Source organism: Chrysemys picta, chromosome 1 (assembly GCF_011386835.1).
Source record: "Chrysemys picta bellii isolate R12L10 chromosome 1, ASM1138683v2, whole genome shotgun sequence".
NCBI lineage: Eukaryota > Metazoa > Chordata > Testudines > Emydidae > Chrysemys > Chrysemys picta.
Genome location: NC_088791.1, coordinates 226,253,456 through 226,272,109, shown reverse-complemented (window position 1 = coordinate 226,272,109; position 18,654 = coordinate 226,253,456). Strand labels below are relative to the sequence as shown.

General features: G+C 44.3%; 1 protein-coding gene across 1 annotated transcript in view; it reads right to left on the bottom strand.

The window, feature by feature from the left end:
* PUDP (pseudouridine 5'-phosphatase) overlaps positions 1-18,654 on the bottom strand; it is a 148,713-nt gene that overhangs the window by 40,992 nt on the left and 89,067 nt on the right. The gene's annotated exons all lie outside the window — the stretch shown is intronic.

The following is an 18,654-nucleotide window of genomic DNA, read 5'->3' as shown; positions in this document are numbered from 1 at the left end:
CAAAGTAATGCACATTGGAAAGCATAATCCCAATTATACATATAAAAAGATGGGGTCTAAATTAGCTGTTATCATTCAAGAGAGAGATCTTGGAGTCATTGTGGATAGTTCTCTGAAAACATCCACTCAATGTGCAGCTGCAGTGAAAAAGGCTAACAGAATGTTCGGAATCATTAAGAAAGGGATAGGTAAGACGACAGAAAATATCGTATTGCCTCTATATAAATCCATGGTATGCCCACATCTTGAATACTGTGTGAAGATCTGGTTGGCCTATCTCAAAAAACACATATTGGAACTGGAAAAGGTTCAGAAAAGGGCAAAAAAATAAAAGATTAGGGGTATGGAACAGCTTCCATATGAGGAGAGATTAATAAGACTGGGACTTTTCAGCTTGGAAAAGAGATGACCAAGGGGGATACGCTAGAGATCTATAAAATCATGACTGGTGTGGAGAAAGCAAATAGGGAAGTGGTATTTACTCTTTCTCATAACACAAGACCTAGAGGTCACCAAATGAAATTGATAGGCAGCAGATTTAAAACAAACAAAAGGAAGTATTTCTTCACACAACGCACAGTCAACCCATGGAACTCACTGCCAGAGGATGTTGTGATGCCCAAGACTATAACAAGGTTCCAAAAAGAACTAGGTAAGTCCATGGAGGATAGGTCTATCAATGGGTATTAGCCAGGATGGGCAGGGATGGGCAGCTTCTGATTGCCAGAAGCTGGGAATGGGTGACAAGTGATGGACCAGTTGATGATTACCTGTTCTGTTCATTCCCTCTGAAGCACTTGGCATTAGCCACTGTCAGAAGACAGGATACTGGGCTAGATGGAGCTTTGGTCTGGCCCAGTATTGCTGTTCTTATGTACCCCAGGTTGGTGGGACAGAGGGCTCATCTCTCATACAGTCCAGGTTGCACCCTGAGGGCCCTGTAACAATGTTGTAGTACACATTCTCAGATAGCGCTTCTTTGCATATCTTCAGGAGATTTTACATTTAGACATGTAACATCTTTAATGTTTGAAGAGAGTCTGCTGTAATTTTAGCTTGTCACAATTTTTTTTAGATATTATGTATCACCCGAGGACTGTCAAAGCACAATGAGTTTATATTATATACTTTTTAACTCACCTACTATTTCCTGACTTTTCCACGTGTCCTTATATAAAAAAAGAAAAAAAAAACGTTTGGGAAAGTGGTCACAAGAAATGGGAGAGTGAACATTTATTCCTGATAATTTATAATGAAACTACTATAAATGCCTAATATAGCCACAAACTCACATTTCTCGTTTTCACCTTCAAAGCCCTAAATCATTGTACACACAATTTCTGAACATCTTGCTTATTCTCTCATTTAATTGCTCTCTTGATGTCTTTCTTCCCCTTTCAACCTTGTGCCTGTATCATGCTTGGAACAATCTTCACTTCAACAAGTACATACACTCTTTATCCTCCTTCAAAAGCCTCTTTAAATCCCACTTCTTTCAAGAATCTTTTCTATGTTCTTCTCCCCGCGCCCACAGTCATACTGCTGAACTACTGACTGGGATTATCTTGTTTAAAACCACCTTTGCTTGTCCTTTAAACCAGTGCTTCTCAACCTTTTGATACCAGGCATCGGCTTGCTGCCTTCCTAAACTGTGTCAGGGACTGTGTCTATCCATGGACCAGTAGTTGAGAAACACTGCTCTAGACCATACCTTGTGAGAGGTACAACACAGAATCTGGCCCTGAGCTACTACAGAGATGACTGGTTCTATTCTCAACTCTGTCAGAAATGCAAGCTCTGTTATCTCACCTGGAAAATATAGGGAAGTATACTTTCTTGCCTCCAAAGCAGAGTTCAGAGTCCTTGGTCAGTAAAAAGGGCTGCGAAATACAATGGATTAACAATAATCAGTGGGAAATCTGGGGCTAAAACTCATGGTCTCATTCCTGGCTCCCAGTATATTTTACTCAAGGCCAAAGTGGCAGCAGCTGCTATTGATACTACATTTAGTATCTACCCATTTTAAGATTCTCAGCGTGGAGGACATATAGGGGGGCAGGAGCATGCTCAGTGCAGATGGACCATGCAGGGATTTTAGCAACAACTCTCTAACAAGCTCTACTGAACAAGTAGAAATGATGATTTTCAGAGGTTTATAACTTGACCAATTATGGGTAAATTTTCAAGATGCAGGTTGCCCACCACTGCTCTAATAGCTTTGAAGAACAGGGCTACAGGCTGGAGACTCTTTTGCTTCCTCCTTCAGTCACAGAAACAGTGGACTGCAGTAACGTACTCCGGAGGTGACAAGAGCATGATCACTGTGACCAGATCCTTCACGGGGAAACAGGGATCAATTTCCTAGGAAGTAAATGTAGAGGGAAGAATTTTTTGTCACACTGATGGTACCTAATTGCTTAGTCTTAGTGAGACAGTAGGATCTTGAAATTTTGAAACAGCTTAAGTATGAAGTGGCTGAGCTGCTAACAAAAATATGTAATCTCATTAAACACTGCTACTGTTTCAGAAAACTGAAGGGTGACAAATGTTGTAACTATATTTTAAAAAAGGCTCTGGTGTGACCCAGGGAATTATAGACCACTAAGCATGTCGTAGTCTCACTGCCCCAGAGCACCCCACTTGTGGCGTGAAAAAACGGTTACTTAACTTTCGACCTTTCGTAACTGCTGTTCTTTGAGATGTGTTGCTCATGTCCATTCAGTTCTAGGTGTGTGCCTGCCCACATGCACAGCCATCTGAGATTTTTGCCTTAGCATTACCCATAGTGCTGGTTGTAGTGCCCTCTAGCGTGCTGCATTCATGACGCGGTGTATATCAGGCGCTGCCAGCCCATGCCCTCTCCGTTCCTTCTTGTCAACAACTCCGAAAGAGGGGCAGAAGGGCGGGTAATCGAATGGACATGAACAACACATCTTGAAAAACAACAGTTGGGAAAAGGTAGGTAACTGTTTTTTCTTCTTCAAGTGCTTGCTCACGTCTATTGCATTCTAGGTGACTCGCAACCAATATCATTGGAGGTGGGCTCGGAGTTCACCGTCGTGCAGTTTGCAGCACAGCTCTGACAAAGCCATTGAAGTTCCACATGGTATCTCTGGCCTCCATTATCCCCTCCCTGGATCCGGGGGACTGGTATGCTGCTGTCGACTTAAAGACGCTTACTTCCATGTCTCCGTATTCCCAGGACACGGACGGTTCCCTCATTTCATCTGTGACCCCTACAAACATGGCTAGTAACAGTCTACGTTCCCAGCAGGCACCCCCTAGACCAAGTGGTCACGGTACCAGACCGTGTCCTCTCATCCTTGAACTGGTGGCTACACCCCAAATCAGTGCTGCGAGGAGTTCCCTTGTGTCCCCTTCTCCGGCGCTCACCCTGGTCTCGGATGTGTCAGATCTGGGCTGGGGAGCCCACCTGGATGAGCTCAGCACCCAAGATTGCTGGATGCGGCAGGACTTAGCTCTTCATATCAATATCAGGGATCTGGTTCCCCCATGGGACCTGAATCTGGTGCTCTCAAAGCTTATGGGCCCTCCTTTTGAGCCCCTAGCTTCCTGCTCCTTTCCTGGAAGGTGTCCTTCTTGGTCACCATAACATTGGTGCGGCGGGTGTCCAAGATCAGGGCACTCACGTTGGAGCCACCCTATATAGTCTTCTACAAGGTCCAACTGGCCCGCTTCTGGCTTTTCTGCCCAAGGTTGTTTCCCAGTTCCACACGGTCAGAACATCTACTTACTGGTCCTCTGTCCGAAGCCTCACACATCAGATGAGGAGCGCAGGTTGCATACTCTTGATGTCAGACAAGCGCTTGCCTTCTACATCGATAGAACACAGGTGTTCCATAAGTCATCACAGTTGTTTCTTGCTGTTGTGGACAGGATGAAGGGCTGCCCGGTGTCAGCCCAGAGAATTTCATCTTGGATCACGGCGTGCATCCATTATTGCTGCGAGCTGGAGAAAGTACCCCCGCCAGCGATTGTGACAGCTCATCCCACTAAAGTACAGGCATATCCGGTAACCTTCCTGACACAGGTGCCAATCCAAGAGATCTGTCGGGCCGCCACCTGGTCATCCATCCATACGTTCGCGTCGCGCTATGCACTGAACCAGCAGGCACGAGATGAAGAGAGGCCACAGAGGTCCAGGATGGGTCTGAGGCCCGTCTTGGCCTTCAGGATTAGGAAGTATCGGGAATAGAATCCTCTTCCTTCCATGTACTGAGGAACCGCCTCCACAGCCCCCAATTGCAGGAGCTTGTCGATCTCCTAAAACAGGAGTTGGCTTATGAGAGGAGTCCCTGAAGGGGGATGGGGAAGCTGGGGGGCGGGAAGGAGGGGTATCCATAAACTGCAGGGTGTAGCCCTGAGCTACTATGTCCAGGACCCAGTGGTCCGAGATAACCTGCGACCAGGCAGAGCGGTAGGGGGAAAGGTGGTTGAGGAAAGGATGGGCAGAATCCGGCTGACTGACTGGGGCATCACTCACGAGCGCACCCTCAAAGCGATTGCTTTTGGCCCCCCGGGTGCTTAGTGGGTCTGGGCTGGGCTGGCAAATGAGGGGAGGAAGGGCAGCAATGGTTAAACCCGGTGTCCCTTCTCCTTGCAGATCCCTGCTGGGCTGCCAAGGCCTCAATGGTGGTGGAGGCCAGAATGGTTTTCTGGCAGACTGTGGGGTATGCATCCCCCACGAGCGAAGGGTAGCCTGAGTGTCCTTCAACCCATGTAGCCTGGCATCGGTTTGATTGGAGAAGAGCCCAACTTCATCAAAGGGGAGGTCCTGAATAGAGGCCTGCATCTCCTAGGAAAGGCCCACCATTTGGAGCCAGGAGCTGCGTCACATAACCACAACTGATGCGAACACCCTCGCCACCGAGTCCCATGCCGTTTGCAGGGAGCATCTGGCTGCTGCGGTCCCTTCCTCTACTAGGGTACCAAACTCCTGAGCCTGACCCTGAGGAAGGGAATCCTGGAACTTCTGGAGGCTCTCCCAGAGGTTAAAATTGTATTTGCCCAGCAAGGCCTGATGGTTCGCCACCTGGAATTGTAGGCTTGCTGTTGAATACATTTTCCTGCCAAATACATTGAGTTTTTTGGTTTCTTTACTGTTGGGAGTAGAAGCGGTGGGGACCTGCTTGTCCTTTTCATTGGCTGCAGACACAACCAGTGAGCCCAGGGATGGGTGAGTATAACGGTACTCGAAATCCTTGGCTGTCACAAAGTATTTTTTCTCAGCCCGTTTCAAGGTGGGTGGATGGAAGATGGAGTCTGCCACAGTGACTTGGAGATCTTAAGGACTCCATCGTGCACGGGCAGGGTAACCCGGGTGGGCATGGAGGCCAAGAGGACATTGAACAGGGTGTCCTCCTGCTCGACCATCTCCTGCACTTCCAGCCCCAAGTTCTCAGCCACCTGCCTGAGAAGGGCTTGGTGTTCTTTAAAGTCATCCGGGGGAGCTGACCCTGGAATGCTCTGCGACTGCCTTGTCTGGGGAAGAGGCTGCAAGTGGAGGTGCTGGGGGCTCGGCAGCCATTGGAGAGGGAGGTTTGGGAGTGGGCACTAGGTTCTCCATCCCAACCTCTGAATGACCTCCCGGTACTGGGCCTGGTGGGGCCGTCGATTTCTGCTCCGACACGGCCACTGATGCGGGCTGCAAAGGGGGCATTGTCATCACCGGAATGCCCCATGCTCGCCAATATGGCCACTGTGTTAGCCACTGGCCTTGCTGCCACTGCAGTACGGCAGTGCAGTTTCCAGTGCCCAATCCCGTTGTGGGGACCGGGGCGATGGGCTGAACTGGACCTCCACACCAGAGGAACCACTCTCCGGTGACCAGGGAGGAGCCGTCGACACCTGGGTCTGCTTGCTGGTCATGGCTACCAGTGAGCACTGACCAGTCGTAAGCAACCGGTGGCTATACCAGGGAGAGCAGTCCCAGTACTGGGGAGATCAGCGTCGGAGAGAACGGTGTTGCAGAGACCGGGAACCTGAGGGGGAGCGGTCCCACGGTGACCAGGACCAACGTTTAGATGCAGATTGGCAATAGGGCGAATGGCGTCAATCCTAATACAGGGAGCGTTGACCCCGCACTGGGGAATAACGTCTTGATGTCCGGAGGAAGAGTTTGGGTTACCGGCGGCATAGTTGCGACCTGCCATGGGATTGCTTGGCCGGCGATCTGCAGTGCTCCCCCACCCCCAGAGGGGTCTTAATGGCTGGCTTGCTCTCTCAGCGAGCCTTAGCTTGGTCCTGCAGCCACGGAGATGTCACAGAAGCAGGTGAAGATCTGTGCACTCTCTGTGCCTGGGTTTGGGATGACGACAGTGCAGGCAGGACGGTGGGTCACATACTGCTCACCAGACTCAGTGACGGACCTTTAAGTGGGCTAAGAGCCACAGGCGCGGAGGCACGCTCGTGCTGCTCCAGAGAAGGTTGGAGGATAGGCCCGTTCCCTCTACTGGATGACTCTTAGGCCTTCTTGCTCGGCGCCGGTGAGCACTTCTTCGCCGCCTTCTTTGGCACCGGTGACAACAAACGGTGCCGAAAGGAGCCAGGTGCCAGTGGCGCACTGCGCATGGAGGCTGAAGTACTCTGTGCGGCCTGCGTAGAGGGCTCAGAAGCTGGGTGGAAAGCGGATTCCTTCAGGAGAGCTCTGAGGCGAATGTCCCTCTCCTTCTGGGTGCGAGCCCAAAAGTTCTTACAGATCCGGCAATGCTCCTTGATGTGGATTCCCCCAAGCACTTAAGGCAGCTGTCATAAAGATCACTCACAGGCATAGGTCTGCCACAGATCGAGCAGGGCTTAAACCCGGAAGCTCGGGGCATGCCCCGCTTGGGGCGAAGTCCCAACTGGGACCTTAGCTATCAGCTAACTACACTACTTAACAACTACTTAACACTAACTACAATTAAAGAAAGGCCCGAAGTCATGAAGTCCAATGGAAGAAAACTGCTAGCTTTTGACTGACCACCATGGGCACTAAGAAGGAACAGAGAGAGCGTGGGCTGGCAGCGCCTGATATAATCTCTGACGGCCGCGCACGTGGGCGTGCGCACACCTAGAATGAAATCGATATGAGCAAGCACTCAAAGAAGAAACCGTGACTCTTCCCCGCTTTCCTCATAACCTTGGTGGTCTTGTACGGTGATGACTTGGCCCTCCAGCCAGGTCACATTATAGTTCCACCCGTTCCAGGCTCTCTCTGTCCCAAACAAACAGTGTCTGACAAAATAGTAACGGGTTTCAGAGTGGTAGCCCTGTTAGTAAAATTTGCTTATGACTAAAAGTTAGGTAGGTTAGTCAGGACCAGAGGGAACTGTGAGAAATTTCAGAGGGACCTAAGAAAGCTAGGTGAATGGGCAACACAATGACACATTAAATCCAATGGTTGACAAATGCAAAGTAATGCACATTGGAGAGAAATAATTAAACTACACGTATATCTTCCAGGGGTCTATACAAATTGTATCAACTCATGAAAAGGGCCCAGGCATCATTGTAGACAGCTCAATGAAGACCTCTGCTCAACGTACATGTTCAGTCAAAAAAGTAAACAAGATGTCAGGTTGCACAAGGAATGGGATGGTAAATAATATGGAGAATATTATGATACCTTTATATACATGAATGGTGCAGCCTCTTCTGAGTACCATGTCATCCCAAATCATACAGGATATTGCAGAGCTAGAGGGGGTTCAGAGAATAGCAATGAGAATGATCAAGAGCCTGAAAAAAAGTCATATGAACTGAGATTGAAAAGACCGGGATTATTTATTTTACGAAAATTAATAAGAAGGGACATGATAAACTTACACACAAAATGTGTAATTAAAGCTATGGACTCATTGCCACAGGAAGTCATTGATGCCATGAACTTAAGATTCAAAAAGGGACCGGATATGTATATAGATAAGAATACCCAGAGTTATAATTCATAACAAATTTTGTGGAAAATATATTAAGCCTCACGCTTCAGGGCTTAAGCCAATCTCGAACTATCAGAGAGCAGGATGAGATGTGATGGAAAGAGTAGATTACTCCACATCTGCCTGCTGTGGGGTTCTTACACCTGCCTCTCACATATATGGTGCTAGCCACTGTTAGAGTCAAGGTACTAGACTAGATGATCCAGTATGGCAATTCCTATATTTTGCATTATTTTGATTGATAGGAAGGGAAAGGTATCTTTGATGGAAGGGAAGGACAGCATCACTACTATTACGTTGAAGTATTTCCTTCTTCAAATCAGCAACACTTCAGCCTTGCACAGGCTTAGTTTGAACCATCTGTCTCATGTTTGAATAAATACTCACTATTATTATAAGATAAAGAAATTCTGGAATGGAAGTGTTAAGCACGCTTTAACAGATAAACCTGTCCCTTTTCCAGCTCTTCTCTGGGCTACTACAAGGTCTTTTATATTTATAATACTAATCTATCACAATAAAAATATTTTGTTTCCAAACACACTTCTTTATGGAGTACATTTTGTAATCATCTTATAAGAACAGTCATTTCATGATATAGCGATCAGTGTACTACCACTGCATAAAATCCTTTGCCCTGTTTAGCCAATAAATAATCTGTCAGTGCTAACTGATCACCCTGTACATAGCTTTTCTGAAATGATGCTAAAAATCCCACCAACAATATTAAAAATGCATCCTCACCCACACAACTGAATAAACTCGGGGGGGGGGGGGGGGGAGACAGCATATCTGAAAATTATCTGCAGTTTCACATTTCATGAACAGCAACAATATTTTTTTTTAAATATAAAGAGGGCATACAGGAATAAAGTGACACACACTGGGCCCTCCAAAGATTTTTGCAGGGCTTTCTAAATTAATAAATTACAAAGAAGCAACAAAAATACCCTTAACAATTCAATTGCTTGTTTTAGACTTCATTCTTTGTTCTAAAACTCTGAAGAAGCATGTTTATGACAGGCACTGGCATGATTGCAAAGGTAATTTCAGCTATACAGAGGATCAGTGCACTAGATCTTTTTGAAAGAGGATTTATTCATTGCTTGCTGTAACCCAGAAGACATTAAAAACATTTTAGAGAAAATACTTGTTAATTAAAATATAATTATTCAATGTTTACTATGTTTGGCATCTCCAAAAAAAATGCTCAAGGTCTTGAAAAGAAAAAAGATAACTCAATGAGCAGATTATCAGAAAAGAAGTATTTCCCCCTTTTTTTCCCCTACTTACCATGCATAATTAATATGTGATAATACCCATAATGAGTTCTCTAAAACAATTAGTAACACATCTCCAGTGACCTGCTAATCTGAATATAATGCTTTCTGAATTTGTAGGTGTACCAATCTCTATGTTTATGTACCCATAGCACGTAGAAGGAAAGAAGGCTGCAGAACATAATTTATTATTTTGCATCAGATTTCATCAAGTCCCTTAGCAACTACTTGATACATTATCAAGACAAATGCAAGGAATTTTTTTTTCTAAAATAGCGGTACCCCAAAGAATAAGAACCAATTACAATTCTCCTTTTCGACTATAATCATAGGAATCAAGTGAAAGAAAACCTTGACCAGAGTATTTTTGTATGAAATTTGAATGCCTTTTTTTATCTTCATAAGGCGAACACATCCATAAACAAACATGCAGTGCAGTGTCTAGAACACTTAAGAGCTAAATTACTTTCAAACCATGCAACATTTCATTTTTCTTCTACACATGTGTAATACAGCTAGTGGGAGGGAGGAGAGGAGGGGAACAAATCCTGTCGATGAAGTATTAGGATTGAAAGAAACTTTATAAATATCTCTTTCCTTTAGCTGCTTTGTAAATAAAAAATACAATTCCTTTACAGGGGACAACATTTATACCATGTCCTTAAAAGTCCTACATTCCTAAATGTGGTCTTAAATGTAGTTTTCTTTTTCCATCTCTATTTTTGATGGCTGCCCAAACTGCAAAAGAGCATTAAAGATTCACCCCATTAGTCTGGAGTCTGTTGATATTTTTCCATCCCTCCACATTGCTGCAACAAACACAGAAAGTAAGTTTTGCAATCCCAGAAGTCACCTTCCAGCCTGGAAGGTACAAATTAGGGTTTACATGCTGAGACTATTTAGAAGCAAAAGCTGGTGTAGGATGCAGCCACTTGCTTATTAAGTAGTACATCACACAGAGAGCACATTACACCAGTCCTCTGTGATCTTCACACACTAGTTAGAAGCTTCCGGGTGGTATTCAAGGTGTTGGTTTTAATCTATAAAGCCCTAAATGGTTTGAGATTTGGTTACCTCAGATCACTTCTCTCCATGTGGGATACTGACACAACTGCAGTCAGTCGGGCCAGTCAAGCTAGACTCTCTCTGACTTTTAAAAAAGAGGGGACTGGAAGCAGAACGTTTTTTCTGCAGGGTTCCCAGGTTTGGAATCTGCTCTTGACAGAGTTACAATAACTAGGATTTGAAAAAGGACAATCTGGAAGGGACATAAACCCTAATATTTCAGGGCATGAGCCAAACTCTAACTATTGAGCATTAGGAAACAATGTCCTGCATTGCCAGCTTCAGGGTTTCTTGTACTATCTTTTGAAGCATCTGGTACTGGTCCCTGTCCAGGACAAGATAATTCATTCCAATTCTTGTGTTCCTTTTGTGCACCACTACCTGAACTAGTTAACTTTCCAGGCAGACTGCAAACCGTATCTTTTTTAACCAGGTGGAGAGGAAGTAGGTGAGGGGTTACTGGCATGGAGGTTTTATCTATGGTCACTTGTATTAAAGGGATTCATTTAATTTTGAATGTGCCCATTGCAAATTTGTTGAATGTGTGATCATTTTTATTTTTTGTTTAAAATTTCTGTACATTACACTGAACTTAAGGTGCGCACTTAGAAACCTGAAATATAATATATAAATTAAATTAAAGATTTCATGGACTAAGCAGGAGTCACAAGGTGATTCCTGAACTTAGGCTTCTCCAATGGCAGCACATTGAGCGGTAGCTATTTCCTTACCGTGTACATTATTTATTGTAATTATTGTACCTAAAATACAGCCTGCAAAACTGTGAGTGCTTTTTAGCATCTATTCTTAGCCAGGACATTGTAACTTTTGCTTTTAGATGTGGTTCTCACCACAGTTGTCCATGTTTTTGTCACCTCCAGATTACATTACTACAAGGAACGCTCTTAAGAAAGCATATTTTGCCTGTACTTCACAGCATTCACTGGCTTCTAGTTCATTTCTGGTAATACACCTCTACCCCGATATAACGCTGTCCTCAGGAGCCAAAAATTTTTTACCGCGTTATAGGTGAAACCACATTATATTGAACTTGCTTTGATCCGTCGGAGTGCGCAGCCCCCCCCGGAGCACTGCTTTACCGCGTTATATCCGAATTCGTGTTATATCGGGGTAGAAGTGTAGTTTGGATCCTGGCTATCTCCCTCTCTCTGTCTTATCAGAGGGTGGAAAGCAGGTTTTATTTATTTACTGTGTGCATAGTTGTCTACCCAAACGATGGCATCTTCAGTGGCATGATGCAGTTCATCTAGGCCACTGCTGAACCTAGTCAGCAGGCATTCATTGACAATGTGCGTCATCAGCTGTGTTGTGCTGCAGCTGCACAAAGGGCTGTCACAAAGGCCCCAGCACAGAGACCTTGCCTGATCTAGAATTTGTTCAACAGGGACCACTGGCGATGGGGCAGGTCAAACCCACACGGACAGATTGTGGGGTTGGTGATGAGGGACTGGTTGGGGATTATAACAGATATCCATTCCTCTCGCCAGAGGGTTTCAGCTGTAACATCCTGGCACGGTGGATGAGACCATAAGGGGCGATGTGATGGCAAACGTGCAGCTGGCGGTTTAAAAAAATAATTGTGCAGTGGCAGGCTTAGGTTAGCGTGTACTTTCTCCAGTAACCTGCCAGTGGCAACCTCTCATCCGATATGAGGAGGAGCAATATTGCTCAGAACTGGAAGCCATGGGAGTGGAGTCAGATGCAGGGTTCCAGAAATGATGCGCATGGTGGCATGTAACTGCGTATCCACCAGTTTGGTGTGTGACAATCGACTCCAAACTGGTTCGCAGTACTCTACCACTGAATATGAGGTGGCAAGAGCTGATGTCTGCAAAGTTGGACCATGAGCACCCCATGATGAACCTGCCAGTTTGCTAAGAAGATTGTTGTGCGTCTTAACTTTAGCTGCTGTTTTCTTCAGGTGGGCATGCTAACTCAGTGTGCAGTCTAAGGTCACACCTAGATAGACCAGTTCTACTTCATGCTTCACCTTCTGACCATTCAGATAAACATTCAGTTCTTGGGTTGGGCTGGCATGATGAAGATGGAACAAACTGGAGACTGTTTTTATGACGCTTGCCTGGAGGCACCAAGTCTTACAGTAGTCAGCTAACTTTATCTTGTCCCAGTTTAAGGTGGCATCAAGCTCATGAAATGTCCAGGCCTGGGTACTGCAACATATGTCATCTGTATAAATTAACTTTTGTGACTCCGTTGTTGGCGGGTCATTGATGTAAAGGTTGAACAGGGTTGGAGAAAGCACAAAGCCCTGGGGTAACCCATTGTTCTGTCATCTCCAAGTACTCCTCTTCTCCCCCATGTGGACTCTGAACTGCCTATCGCGGAGGAACAGTTCAACGATGCCTGTGACCCAAGGTAGCAGGACCTGTGATATCTTCACGAGCAGGCCAGTGTGCCATACCGTATCGTACGCCGCTGTTAGACTGATGAAAACAGTGCCTGTTTTCAAGTGTCTCTGGAAGCCATTTTCAACAATTGTGGTCAGCGCGAGTACTTGGTCGCATGTGCTACAGCCTCGGCAAAAGCCGACTTGGTCAGGGCTCAAAATTCTCTCCACGTCAGGTAATATGCGCTGTAGGACCAAGTGCTCCAGTGCCTTGAAGCACACTGACAATAATGATATGGGATGACAGATTGATGCTTGACTTGGGTTCCCTCCAGACTTTAGGAGGCCAATGACTTTTGTGGTGCCATATCTTCGGTAGCCTACTTTCACTGATGACCCTGATGAAGAATTTCACAAGCTGAAGCCGAGCACGGGGGTCAAGGTTTTTCAGGAATTCTGGAGATATGTTGTCATAGCCTTCAGCTGTTCCACACTTGATGCTACCCAGTGAAAGCAGGTGAAGCCCCTGAGCAAACTCAGGGTTTAAATGGTAGGTGACAGGAGACTGGGCATTTTTAGTGCAGTGCCCTTTGTTCTTCTGCAACTCACTCCACAAAGCTCTAACCTGTTGAGTTTGGAGGCATATTGGAAATCACATCCGTTTTGTCAACCTCTCTGAGAGGATGGTTTTAGTGGGATGTATAGGGGATGGGTGGGTTGTATGGTTCTGATGTGTTAATAGTTCTACCTGATTTTTTAATACATATTATATTGTCTAATAATGAATTGGAGGTGGCCCTAGAGCATGGGATGAGTAAGAATAAGGCCATAACAAGGTTCCATCAGGAATCTTCCCTCAGCCTCATTTTGGGGAAAGCTGACAATTATGAGGAAGGTGCCATTCACACATTGTTCCCACAAATGGAGCTTTTCCAGCTAACATCCACTAGTCTCCTGAAAGGCGCTCTCACTGATAGGCACCTAGTAGGGTCAACTCACCGTACTAACTTGAGTAACTATTAGCTGAACCATTTGCAGTCAGAACAGAGGGTCATCACTCTCTATACTAGCTTATTGAGAGACCAATGAAGAAAGAGAATAACTGCTAATGCGTTAAGCAGTTCCAAAGTTCTGGGCACTTTCAGTTCCACCTTCAGTATACCCTGAATTTCCCAAAGTAAGCCTATTCTCAAAACATCTGTGATCTATAATCATTTGCTTTCCACATATGTGCAAGCAATTACTGTGATTATGTGCACATAGATGGAAAGAATGTACACAAACAGCTATTAATTTATTTCTTTAGATTTCTCCAGCGTATATCCAAGGCACTAGCTTCATTTTTTTTTAGGTCAATTAAACAAATACTATACTGTTTACTTAGTGGGATTATCCCATAACACTAGCAAAGCAAGAGAAATCCAAAAAAACTCACACCAAATAACCAGAACCCAACTCCTTCTCAAATGTCCACAAAAAGAGTTGGGGCTCTGCAATGTGCCTAGAAGAACAACAAATTCAGGCTCTGACTGACTGGGAAGGAAAAAAAGTTCCACAGTCCAGGACCCTGTAGGGAAAACCCTTGAATCAGGAGTTTCCTTCCTTTCAAACTGAAGTAACCCCGTCTTCAATGCCTCCTTTAGTTGCAATTATATCAGTACAGAATGGAAAGTGAGGTAATTCCCCAGATAGTCAGGCCACATACAGTCAGGGCTTTGTAAGTCAATGCCGGTACCTTGAATTTCACCTGGAAATTTACTGGAAACTAGTGAATATTGTGGAACACTGTTGTATGCTCTCCGCATAAAGTCCACATAGTAAGTAGGCAGCCACATTCTGCACTTGCTTTAGTTTATGGATACTCTCCATACGCAACCCCATATAGAACATATTACAGCAGTCCACACTCAACCAACTGACCATTTATACATGCAAGTCCCTTTTGTGTGTGTGCAAAGGAATATATGAATGCAATCCACGCATACAGATATTTTGAAAATCTGGCTCAATTGCTCTGTTAGCCAGGGTTTATAATTGGAAAGGTTTATAGCCAGAAGTATGATGATAAAACATTTGATAATAAAATAATAATAAAAAAAATCTACCCACAGGAAATTGTATGCCATGTATAAAGCATAATGGTTTCCATTATGCATTCCTGTTTATAGCCATGCTTCAGCTAAGGCAAAAATCACAACTGACTGAGATCTATTCAAGAAAAAGGAACAGAAGAATTTTGAAAAAAATGCTATTGGCACAGCTTTTTATTCTAAGGTGAAAATTTCTGTCTTTTTGCATGTACTGTTTTCGTTACTTTTATAATAAATAAAGTGTCTAATTTGTGAATTGTAAGCATTCAGAAAAGAGTGAAGCCCATTTATGTACAAACAGAAAAAGTACAGATTAACAATGATTGACTCTAAAATACATAACGTAAACAGCAGGGGTTCCAATTTGCAGCTACAGTATATAACTTAATGACAGACTATTCATGCCTTTGTAACTCCCTTACCTTATTTAAAGTATGGCTAACAAATTCAAAGTCTCAGTATGTACATTAGACACAAGAGAAACTCCTTTAAGTAGATGTAATATGACTAATAAGACGTTAAAAGCTTTCAGAACATCAAATAAGTGAAATGTGTGTACTGAAAGTGGATCAGCTGTGAAAAGCTGTCAGAAAATTATGTCGGTGAAAAAATAAGAACAAAATCAACTAAAAAAAAAATGGCAACCCTTTTTAGGTATGTTCCAATCACAGCGATGAGCATGTTTAAACCTAAACAGTTCCTCCACTCTCTCTTTAATACTGTTGTACAAATTACAGCATGGCCATAGGGCCTGGAATTCGCATTACTCTTTCACCTCTTCATTTGTAACAATCATGTCCCAACAAAGGTCTCTTTGAAAAAAGGAAAAAACACAAAACAAAATAGGATTTGATACAAAAACCAAATGAGACACACAAATCTTAATGTAACCTGACCAGTCTGAAGAACTGCATTGAACATTCATCGGAGTCAGCACAGACTACTATTCATGATTTTGGGTTTCATTAAGCAAAAACTACTAAAAAAAGGGGGGGGGAGGGGAGCACAAATCAGAATAGAATTATTTAAAGTAATTGACTTAAAACAGGCTGAGGCTTTGTATAACAGTTGAAAAATCTGTTGTTTTGCAATTTTAGATTAAAAACAACAGCATTTATAATTTAGTTCACTATAAAGGTAAATGGCACTACTTGTTAGGGATGTAAATATCGGTTGAAAAAATTATAAGGTTAAATGATTAAAATTATATCGTTTAACCGGTTAACCATTAACCAAGGTTTCTCAGGCGGGCTGGCGCAGGGCAGCAGGGGCTGAGGTCCCTCGGCCCAGCCCTGACTGAGGTCCCGCCGGGGCTATAGTCCCAGGGTCCCAACGGCCTGGTGCAGCCGGGGCTGGGGCCACTCCAGCCTGCCCGGCCCGCTGTGGCCTGGGTCCTGCCTGCCCGCCATGGCTGGGATCGCTCCAGCCCACCCGCCACAGCTAGGACTGGGGTCCTGCTGGCCCGGCCGAGGCTGGAGTCCCTTTGGTGTGCCGGCCTGACATGGCTAGGGCTGCTGCAGCCGGCCAGCCCGGTGTGGCCAGGCAGCTGCCTGGGTAAACAGTTACGGTCCGGATAACAATAATATTGGGGGTAGCCATGTTAGTCTGTATCCACAAAAACAACAAGGCACCTTAAAGACTAACAGATTTATTTGGGCATAAGCTTTTGAGGGTAAAAAAACACTTCTTCAGATGCAAGCCTAATGCTTACCGGCTAACTGGTTAACTGTTTAACCTTTTACATCCCTACTACTTTTAAGGTTTTATGTTATTTAAATTTCACAGAACAGCTATAGGAAGGAAGGTAGGTCGTAGGCAGGCAGGCAGACAGAAAGAAAGAAATTATGGTTCTGATTCTGCAAACACTTAAGCAAGCACATAAATATATTCACAAGCATTGTCCTATTGACCTCAGTGGGATTACTCATGTACTTACAGTATGTGCATAAATGTTTGCATGTGCATAAGTGTTTTCAGCATCAGAGGCAGAAATATTTTTATTAAACACTTTTGTCATTTCAAAACATAATTGCTTCAGTGCTAATAATGATGTTATTTAAAGGGAAGGTGGTGTGCGCAACCTCCCCCCTCCTTTTTTTTTGTTACTTTATTAGTGTTAGGTGGTATCCTGAGTGAATGGGTTGCACATTTCAGCAAACCATAGGGGTTGGCAGAGTATGTTAAAAGCTGTATTAGAGAACTGCTGAAAGAGGGGAGTTAAGTTCATAGCGAACCCTAACTGTGCATTTGGCGGTTTTCAAAAGTTTGAGTTTTGCTCTACGTTCTGCGAGGGAATGACATACAACCAACTTTAACCCTGAATTAATTAAGTTGCCATTGAATATAATAATAATGTTGGTCAAATTCTGAAGTCTCCAGTCTGTATTGAAGAAAATTTCCCATCCATTTCAACAGTATGAGCAAGCACTCGAAGAAGAACTAACTGCTGCAAATACGCCTACATATACATTGTTCTCCGTGGACCAGCAATACACTCTGTCTAATCTACACCAGAGTTTGGATTAAAAAAAAATCACAATTATGAAACAATTTTCTCAGCAATAATGAGGATCTCAAAACTTCTTTATAGGCTTCATATTTCACGCAGAACAGAAAAAAAGAACAAAGGCATGATTTTAAAGAGCAATTGTGTTAATTTAAAATAGAAATAACAATATTACTTAAATAGGTATCCATTTCTCTTTCAGATATTTACCCTCACAGGTTTCTGAATTGGATATTTAGCAAATCTGTATAAGAGAAAGAAAACACCTTTTCTTTTTCAAATGATATTTCTCAGTGCTAGGTTTTGAAATCATAAACCAAGAATTATGACCTCATAGATTCAGCACACAGGATGAAGAGATGGCATGAAGGAAATCTATATTCTCTTTACAAAAATGTATCTTTAACGTTTAGACATTTAAGAGGTAAATAAGCCACAAATGTTTGAAAAGAAAACTGTCCTATGTTTAAATAATGTTTCTAAACTTTGAGCACAAAAGCTCAGCTTTCATATTTATACATTGAAGTTTCCTGTTACTTCACAGTACCATGCAGTAAATCAAATGTAATTTGCATTATAAAACATTGTATACTGAACGAACAGGACACTTTCAAATAATTTCCTGCTTCTACAGTATACATTTCTTTGGGAACAGAGAATGCTGTGTGGTTGTTTTTTTAACTCCCGGGGGAATTCTGCGCCAAAAAAATTAAAAATTCTGTACACAATATTTTAAAATTCTGCAAATGTTATTTGTCAAAATAATGCTACATGATCATGCCAGTTTCAATTATTTTGGTAATTTTTTTCCCCAAAATACCTATCAGCAAGTATGTCTGTAACAATACAGACACGCACAAAACATTCCCCTAGGAGAGAGTTAAAGAAACCCCTGTGACAACCCAGGTTCTGTTTCTCTTCCTCCTCCCAGAGCCCAGCCAGGGGGCCAGACACCTGCACTCCTCCCGCCCCCAGAGCCCAGCCACAGAGCTCCTCCTAGCCCCCTCCACCGCGCCAGAGCTCAGCTGCAGGGGCCCTGCTGCCCAGATACCGCACATACATCCTCTGGAGCCCAGCCATGGGGCCCTCCTAAACCTCCCCAGCACCCACTTGTGTCTCCCCCAGCCCAGACACCCGCCCCCATATCCCTCAGAGTCCAGGGATCCAGAGGGAGAAACAGCCTGATGCTATGTTCCAGTCTTGTGCGGAGTTTCCTGCACATTGCTCTCTCGTTCCCTCAGGGTGTGTGGAGAACTGCAGCTGCTGGGAACCCTCTAGCTCCCTCCCTCTCCCCCCCTGGCAGTGTCTTCTATGTGCGAGCTAGGCTCTGCCGGGTCCAGCGGCCCCCAGTGGCAGCCAGCAGCACTGCAGCCCATTTCTGTGGGGGAAAGGAAATTCTGCGTGC